Genomic DNA, 9583 nt, shown 5'->3' on the forward strand with positions numbered 1-9583 from the left:
GCCGCCCCCCTGAACGTTGGTCCCGTGTTGGACGGCCTCCCGGCCGCCCCCCTGAACGTTGGTCCCGTGTTGGACGGCCTCCCGGCCGCCCCCCTGACCATTGGTCTCGTGTTGGACGGCCTCCCGGCCGCCCCCCTGAACATTGGTCCCGTGTTGGACGGCCTCCCGGCCGCCTCCCTGAACGTTGGTCCCGTGATGGACGGCCTCCCGTCCGCCCCCCGGAACGTTGGTCCCGTGATGAACGGCCTCCCGGCTGCCCCCCTGAACATTGGTCCCGTGTTGGACGGCCTCCCGGCACCCCCCTGAACGTTGGTCCCGTGTTGGCCGGCCTCCCGGCCGCCCCCCTGAACGTGGGTCCCGTGATGGACGGCCTCCCGGCCACCCCCCTGAACAATGACTCTAGGGACGGTCTCTTGACCGATCAGATCTTTTGTGTTTTCCTGCTTGTGTTTTGCCTTAGTTTTTGTCAGGTCTTTGTTTTCTTCCTTGTGTTTCCTCGGGCCCTCCACCCTTGCAGTGCCGCCCTCCACCCGCCCAAGTCCTTCGGGAGGGGTTTTTTTGGGGGACGCCTGGGGGCGTCCTTGGGGGGGGTACTGTAAGGATGGTACCATTTGGTGGCTCGGTTTGTGTCTGTGTTTCCCTAGTGTTTTCTCTTTAGTTTAATTGGTGCCACCCTTGTCTCGTCACAGCTGTTTGTAATTACGTCTCATCTTGTCCCTGTATATAAACCGTCTGTTCTGTCTTGTTCCTTGTCGGGTCGTATTTGTTGGGTCCCTGTGTTCTCCTGCGTCTCCTGAGTCTTCCCTGAGCTTCCTGAGTCCTTCCTGAGTTTCCCTCTGAGCCTTCTGTTTTCATGTAAGTTTTGCTGCCACGTCAGCTGTTTATTTTATTCTTTATTCATCATTAAAATATTTATTTTTGTAATCTGCCGAGTTGAGTCCTGTCTGCACAATTGGGTTCGTCCCTGACCACCAAATCCTGACAACTGAACTAAAGTGCTGCAACATGGATGGATGGCTGTACACCCCCACCCCACCCACCCCCCACCCCCCCACACACACAGCCCGTTTTTCTCTCTACAGGAGATACCAGAAGGAAATTGATCACCTAAACTGGGTAGATGGGACAACCAGTGAGGTATCCAAGTGTTATGGATGACTGAATGCAAGTAAATATCAACAATCAGGAAAGACAAAATTCATGATTTTTAGTAACGACTATTGATTTTTCTATAATGTAGATAAGCTAAAATTTAGAGGTTGTTTTAGATAATGAATTAGGCTGGAATATTGCATATAATATAAGGAGCAAAAACGTTGCTAAATATTTGACTAAATGTCACAATCCTCACAGTTGGAACCCATTTGCAGGGAGGCGAGCGAGGCAGGAGTTTAAATAAAAATAATTTATTTAAACAACAAAACAAAAGGCTGTCGGTGCAGCAAAACTTACTTTGGCAAAACAGGATCAAAAACAAGGCTGAACAGGACATCAGAGTACACAGGCAGAGCAGATCATCAGGTGGACAAAAACAGACAGGACAGAGGAGGACTGAGATGTCTGTGAATACAGAACAATGACCGGACGAGGAGTGAAGGAGAGAAAGGTTTTTTATAAGACAGAGGGAGAGTGAGTAATGAGAGCACCTGGGCAGGTGGCTGATGAGGGACAGGTGTGAATGATAAAGACTGAGGAGTGGAGAGGCAGACTGAGGAGTGAGTGGAAAACAGGACCAGATACACAGGAACAGAAACCACACAAAGAGCAGAACTACAAGAGCACAAAAAGCAGAGTGGGGAACACAGACACAAACAGAAACAGCAAATGGTACCATCCTTACACTAAATCACTTAAAATGTTCAGTGACAGAGTTACAGGCAGATTAAATCAAATTTATAGATGTTTTTATCTAAGGTAAGATTTTTACAAGTGCTAACAGAGATGGAATACACTATTTTTACTTATTTTTCACTATTTGTACTTATTTTTATTATTCTTTAATAGATAATAACAGAAAATATATAATAATGAATTTTAACTACTAGTAACATGATTTAAGACATAGCAATTTAGAGTGATGTTGTATAATACTTATCAATGACTTGTAAAATTTAGTGCATGGAGAAAAGAGAAAAACCGTAAGTGTTGCTGATAAAATGCTAAATGTGATGACTCAATTCAGAAAAACTTGACAGGGATAGGATGATGGGTAGAAGGATGGACTCTGTCTGGTTGGTTGCCAGCAGGGTGTTGTGTTGTTTGTGTTTGTTTCTTATCACCTGTTCAGGTTATCTAAGCTGAAGAAGCTCCAGGAAAGGTTAACGCAGGGATCACCTGTGTGAGTTTGTGATCAATGTTCCCAGAGAGTTGTCAGGTGAGTATGAACCTGCAATATGAACCACTGACTTACCAATAATGAATGATAATTGATAATTATATATTGATAATGAAGGCAGCACGGTGGCGCAACTGGTAGAACTGCTGCCTCTCAGTGAGCAGGTCCTTGGTTCAAACCCCGGTCCAGGGGCCTTTCTGGGTGGAATTTGCATGTTCTCTCCGTGCATGCGTGGGTTTTCTCCGGGTGCTCCAGTTTCCTCCCACAGACCAAAAACATGCATGTTAGACTGATTGGTAACTCTAAATTGTCCCTAGGTGTGAGTGAGAGAGTGAATGGTTGTTTGTCTCGTTTGTCTCGTTTGTCTCTATGTGTCCCTGTGATGGACTTGCGACCCGTCCAGGGTGTACCCCGCCCCTCGCACAGTGATTGCTGGGCATGGGCACCAGCGACCCCCGTGACCCAAAATGGAATAAGCGGGTAAAGATAATGGATGGATGATATTGATAATGAAAATTTATAGAAATTTAGATAGATGGACTGATGGAGTTTTGTGATATTGTGGGAGAAGGATGTTTGTTCTTTTTTCCCTGATAATGCAGCTCCAAAACGAGTCGCTGACACAGGTTTGCGAGTCCAATGACAGGGGTTTGAATGATGGAGGCCGGACAGATGTCCGAGGAAATGCCCCTGATGAGGGGTAATGGAGTGGCATGCCAGGGAGGAAAAAGTCACCGGTTCTACTCCCTGGGCTGAGAACATCACGCATCAAATGAGGGTGTTTTCATTTATTATGAATGAGGGTTCTTTAAGGTTCATACTGATCTGGCTGTGACAGTTTATTAACATCACTTATCATTATTAACATCTAATTAACGTTACCAGCACAGTAAAGGGTTTTCTACTTTATGATTTTACTTTTAAACATATATATGGAGGAGCGTTTTGAGAATATATTTTTATCCAATCAAACATTTGAAACTGTGAACTTACTGATTTTATTAAGCTATGAATTAATAAATGATTATTGCTAGACTAGAGTTTTTGGATTTTTACATGTACTGAAATGATTATAGAAAACTGTTTTGACATTACAAATATAGGTTGTGTTTACAATGCTAATCAGTTAATGATGTGATTTTATCTAAAGCTAAGTCTTGAGGATTTTTGAACGATAAATTAGAACAACTGCTATTGTGGATAAAAAGCAATATTTTGAAAGTAGAGTTACAAATTTACTATCTGTTAATTAATTCCAAAACTGATTAGTTGAATGTGGGAGAAGAAAATTACAATTTTTATTTGAAAGTATAATTTTTTTTACAGTAAACTTCTTGATGTTATAACTAACTGGACCTTCCTAATAGTGTGTTACAACCTAACGGGGAGGAAGTCAAACATGGATGATTATAACAGGAAATTTAACAGATAATATGAAGATAAGTTGTGGAAAATTTTTAACAATTAAGTACAGATGTGTACTTTAGAATTGTGGGTAATTTGAAATTTGAACTCTGCATTAATTGGGTGACAGATCTTCTCCAACTTCTTTGAGAGATGAGATGATTGATGGACTGAGTAATTATGGGGTGGGTTAAATATTAACGTTTACAGTTTATTTATATGTTTCTGTGACTTTCCTTCCCTCAATTGATTTTGGTGATATTATTTACATGAACGCTCCTACAAGAACCCTGCAGATGTTGGATGCTGTCTATCATGGTGCACTAAGATTCATAACTGGCTGTGATTATCGTACCCACCACTGCACCCAGTATTCACTGGTTAACTGGACATCATTAACTTCACGCAGACTCTCTCACTGTTATATTTTCATCTTTAAATCACTTCTTGGTCTGCTGCCTTCATACATCTCCTCCTACATGTCTCTGCGTGAGTGCAGCTACAGCGTGCGCTCTCAGGACATTATTACCTGCAGTGTTCCCTCAGTGAGGACTGAACTAGGCAAAAGGGCCTTCTCCTATTCCGCTCCTGTTTCCTGGAACATCTTACAAAAAGATTTGAAGCTCTCGACCTTTGACCTCTCTAAGTGTCTTTAAGAATCTGTTGGACACCTGGCAGGGACCAATGCAGACATGTTCCTGTTGTTAGTTTTCTACATTTGTCTTGGAATCTAGCTGTTTTTTGTTTTGTTACCTTTTCCTTTTAGCCATCCTATTTGTTAAAAAAAAAAAAAAAAAAAACTGTAGCATGCTTTTTTATAATTGTTTATTGTTGTTCCTGTTGTCCATTGTTGTCATCTTTCTTTGTTGAAATCAGGTCTCTCTTGTAAATGAGTCCTCGAGGCTCAATGGGATTTACCTGTAGAAATAAAGGTTGATTAATTGATTATTTACAGTATTATGGAGCGTTATGATGATTTTTCCTTAAAATGAACATGGTTGAACAAGATACTTTTGCATGGTACTTAGTTAAATATTACCTTTCAATGATTACTTGATGATTTGTGTATTTAATGACTATTTGATGTGTGGAGATATACAAATTTTTCTAGAGCAGATCATGATGAAATAACGCCACTAGATGATGCAATAGCGATGATCGAATTAATTATTAACATTGTTTTATATGAAATAACAATTTTTTTTACAGCTGTGCCATGACAAGAGACCAGAGGATTTTGATAAATAGATAAAATGGGTTTTTATAATATAGATTTCCCAGGGGGTGAACTTATGACATTTTCAATGTAAATTGATATTAAACTAAAGGGTGGTGGAATGGGTAAATTGATTTGTTGGTTAACTGGGGATGTTTTATATTAGATCACCAGAGGGAGTTGGGAGGTTCTGTTATTTACAAACATGTGCACGTTAAAACATGTTAAATGTTTTAATCAGATTTTATTCACACAAACACTTTTCAGCTGTGACAGGCTAAAAATATCGGCAGCACTCTGTGCAAATGAATTGGGTATTGACTGAAGTGGAAGGGGGCACAGAGTTTTTCTTTTTTACCTTTTCAGATGGACACGATGGACCAGGCCTGCCCTCAGAGTCAAAAAGAGAAGTTCAGGTTCTACAACTGATTAACATCTATTAGATAAGAACACTTTCTTGCATTAGGACACCTTCTGCAATCATTAAATCATATATTTAGAGCTCAGACTTAGACAAATGTTAGAAATTTCCATTATGTCATTTTGCACCACACCAGGGGGATGCTGAAGTCCTAAGCAGATGTCCAGGGCTGGGTCAGGCGACCTGAGGCTGCCAGGTGACACGCTAGCTGTCAGCTCTGGCATCTTATTTGACCGGAGGCTGGCAGGTCACACGCTATAACCTGTAGGCATCTCCCGCCAACATATAAGGAGTAGTTTACATTCAACCAGAGGAAAATGATTAATTGCTTGCTTATCTGTCGGTATTGAACTGGGAGTTTTTATGTGAGGGAACCCCTTTGGGGACCCTCACCCAGGGGGAGTTGTTACGACATTTTTGGACTGGTCCTATGGTTTTGATCTGCTCAGAGACGGGATTATAATGAAATTATGACCCGGTTCTGACTGGGTTAAACTGGGCCAGCAACTCTAAAGAGAGTCTCCCTGGGATTCAATATCAGTCAAGGAATAGTTTAATCTGCTTGTCACATCACGTAGAAGGCTTTTGAAGCACTGTTTCATATTTCCTAACACATCATAACCACATAAGATCCACTGAGATCACACTTAGTCACGCCCCCTCATACACTGACAGGTTGAGCTCCCCTTCTGCGAAGGGGGAGTCTAGGACCCTATAAGTCAGTAATGACACGAGACATCGAGGCTCTTTTTCCGAGTCTGTGAACGCGTCACAGATGGGAGAGTCCAGCGCTGTAAATTGTAACCTTTTCCTGCCTTTTTTTTATATAATTGGTAAAACTGAATTCATGCTTCCTTGATTTATTTGTTATTATGAGTTGCCACTTCTGAGAGAGATAGAGCCGGAGGAAGTGGTGGGGGCTGGCTAAGGGTCCAGGGTCCGAAAGGAAGCCTAAGGCCCACAGCTAGCAGTAGTTAGCTGCAGTGACAGATGACCCGCAGTCAGCCCCCAAATGCAACAGCATAAAAACAGGTCTCTCTTGTAAATGACGAGGATCAATGAGACTAACAACCTGTGTAAATAAAGGTTGAATTGAAATTACTATTTTAGAGAGCAACAACAATTAACAAGCCTGAATGTGAATGTATGTCCTTGACAGTCTGTCAAGCATCCTAACCCCACCTACACACACACACACACACTGCTGAGTGCCGAACTCAGCTTTCAGCAGCTTTTTTTAGATTTTTCTACCTGGATTATTGAGCATGCATCAGAAGATCTCTTCTGCTGAATTCAGTCCTGTGTGTTCTGCTCCAATCTCAATTGCCACTGCCTCTGTTGTTCATCCATCCATTTATTTTAGATAATAAATTGTCTTTTTGACCTTTTGGTCGCTGTTATTTTGACTAATTAGTGCTGTTGTTTTGATACGTGATGTAATACACATCAAACATTTCACTCGTTTTAATTTTTTATTTTTACTGTAAACTTACTTATTATGTCTGAAATGTTATGCACTGTAATGTATGCAGGAGTTCTAACACAGCAGTTGTGCGTGCGTCCTGCAGAGCTGTCTGGAGTCGCTGTGCGTAAAACAACTGTCTCAGGGCGCACAGCTGAATGAGGATGAAGACGCTCCCCGCGGGACATGCAATCCATGTCTCTGCTGGGCAGGAGCGTGGCTGGAACATCTACTCGTTGTACTTATAATAATCAAAATAAAAATGCGAGATGACTTTCGACTTTTAGGGGCGGAGTTGGCAGATCCGAGCGGTCAAAATTATAGAGTTCCAGGATCTTGTTCTTACAGGATCCAGCTCAAATTAACCACTGTCCGAATATCAAAAAACAAGAGCTGTTCGTAACGTATAATACGTATAGAACGGGGATGTGAACCGGGGCTTGAGTCATCTTAAACACACTGAATCACGCCAAATGTTTGAAACTCCGCCTGTCAACTCAAAGCAGTCAGCTGACTCAGTCTGAATGAAGCAGTGAAATGGTTCACACATCATCGATGACGTCACATGAAGCGAGCTCCGGCCCACTGTTTCACCGTAATTACCCTGTCGAGTTTGAAGCGTGCTTTGAAGCTTCGGTGTTAAAGGTAACTTCACTACTTTTAATGTCTTTTGTTTGGGTTGTTTTTGAGTCTGGACTAGACTGACTTGTTTGATTTTTTATTTTTATTTAATTGCTGAGGCAGCATTTGATCCACTTTACTATATTTTTGTTGGGTCAAAGAGTCTGTAGAACATTTTTTTATTTGTAATAACCCCCTCCCCTTTTAAAAATCAATCAACTCCATCTTTATTCCTCTTGACACATTTTATGTTATACCCCCTGATACCATAGACCGGGGGGGGGCGTAACAAGTGGGGGCTCGTCCGGGATCATTAGAGGACTCCTGTGTCTAGAGAGAAAAAAAATTCACTGGTATCTAAGTGCTATGTCAGTTACATTCAGTCCAAAGCACTTTTTTGCCACCCCATCTATTGAGCTTATTAATAGCTGCCGCATGCGTGAACTGCTGCAAATTGTGGACCACTTTAAGCTGCAGGTCCCAAAACGGGTCCTTAAACATGACCTAAAGGCTATAGTTGTATGTTACTTGAAGATTATTATCATTGAACAAATTGTTTGAAAAAAGGGTCAGATATAAGATTTTTTTCTTCACTCTGCTGCCTTTCATTTTAAATTTATTGTATTTTTATAGTTTATGGAATTGTTTTGTTTTGTTTTTTTAAATTAATTAACTTTATACCATACCATATAGTAGTGGATAAGTTGATGGAAGTTGGTGTGATCAAAGTGCCTGATTTGCCTGAGGCTTCTGCAGTGCCAAGCCAAACAACCTTGTCTGTGATGGACCATAAAGATGGCCCTAGTGTGGATGCTGAGGTGTGTGACTCGGGTAGGACTCCACGTACACTCCCTCGCTATGATCCAATGTCTTCTGTGAGTTCAGAAGGCCGAGATGGAGGTTGTGTGAAGGTGCAGTTGGCACATCTCCAAATGGAGGCTGAGGAAAAGGCCCAGGAAAGAAAGGCTCAGCTGGAGCTTGAAGTCAGGAGGCTGAAAATCGAGGGAGATAAAGCTATAAAGCTGCGTAGACCAGACTCACCTCACCACCGGATGAAGAGCATCTCAGCGTGACCTCAGCAGAAGTAAGGAGTACCTTCAGGAGGATTAATCCGCACAAAGCAACTGGCCCAGACAACATCCCCGGACAAGTGTTGAAGGAATGTGCTGATCAGCTCTGTGAGGTGCTGGCAGACATCTTTAACACCTCACTTACCCTGGAGACAGTTCCCACCTGCCTGAAGACTGCCACCATCATCCCAGTCCCAAAAAGCTCTACAGTGACTGGTCTGAATGACTATCGGCCAGTGGCCCTCACCCCGATAGTCGCTAAATGCTTCGAAAAACTGGTCATGACTCACATCAAAACAACCATCAACATCAACGAGGACCCTCATCAGTACGCATACCGTGAGAACCGATCAACAGAGGATGCAATCTCCTCTGTGGTCCACACTGCACTCAACCACCTGGAGCAGAAAAACTCTTACGTCCGTATGCTCTTTGTGGACTTCACATCCGCCTTCAACACCATGATCCCCCAAACCCTGATGGACAAACTATCCACACTAGGACTAAGCCCCTCCATCTGCAACTGGGTACTAGACTTTTTAACAAACAGACCACAGTTAGTGAGGATCCACAACCTCTCCTCCTCCACCATAACCCTCAGCACTGGCTCTCCTCAGGGATGTGTGTTGAGCCCCCTCCTGTTTACTCTGCTCACATATGATTGTGCAGCTACCCATCCAGGCTGTCACATTGTAAAGTTTGCAGATGATACAGCGGTGGTGGGATGCATCACAAACAATGATGAGTCCAGCTACAGGCAGGAGGTGGAACACCTGGAGAGCTGGTGCAGAGGGAATAACCTTCACATCAATGTGAAGAAGACAAAGGAGATGATTGTGGACTTCAGAAGGAACAAAAACACCTACACCCCCCTGAACATAAGAGGATCTGCGGTGGAAGTGGTCTCCAGCTACAAGTACTTGGGTGTACACATGAATGACAACCTCAGCTGGAGCAACAACACCACCAGCCTGATCAAGAAAGCTCATCAGAGTATTGGGGTTGTGTGTGTGTGTGTGTGTGTGTGTGTCTGGGAGAACTCACCTTGCAGATG

At 42.8% G+C, this 9583-nt stretch overlaps 1 protein-coding gene across 1 annotated transcript in view; it reads right to left on the reverse strand.

The window, feature by feature from the left end:
• oca2 (oculocutaneous albinism II) overlaps positions 1–9583 on the reverse strand; it is a 659230-nt gene that overhangs the window by 238197 nt on the left and 411450 nt on the right. The window lies entirely within an intron of this gene.

Source organism: Nematolebias whitei, chromosome 3 (genome assembly GCF_014905685.2).
Source record: "Nematolebias whitei isolate Nwh7 chromosome 3, NemWhi1, whole genome shotgun sequence".
NCBI lineage: Eukaryota > Metazoa > Chordata > Actinopteri > Cyprinodontiformes > Rivulidae > Nematolebias > Nematolebias whitei.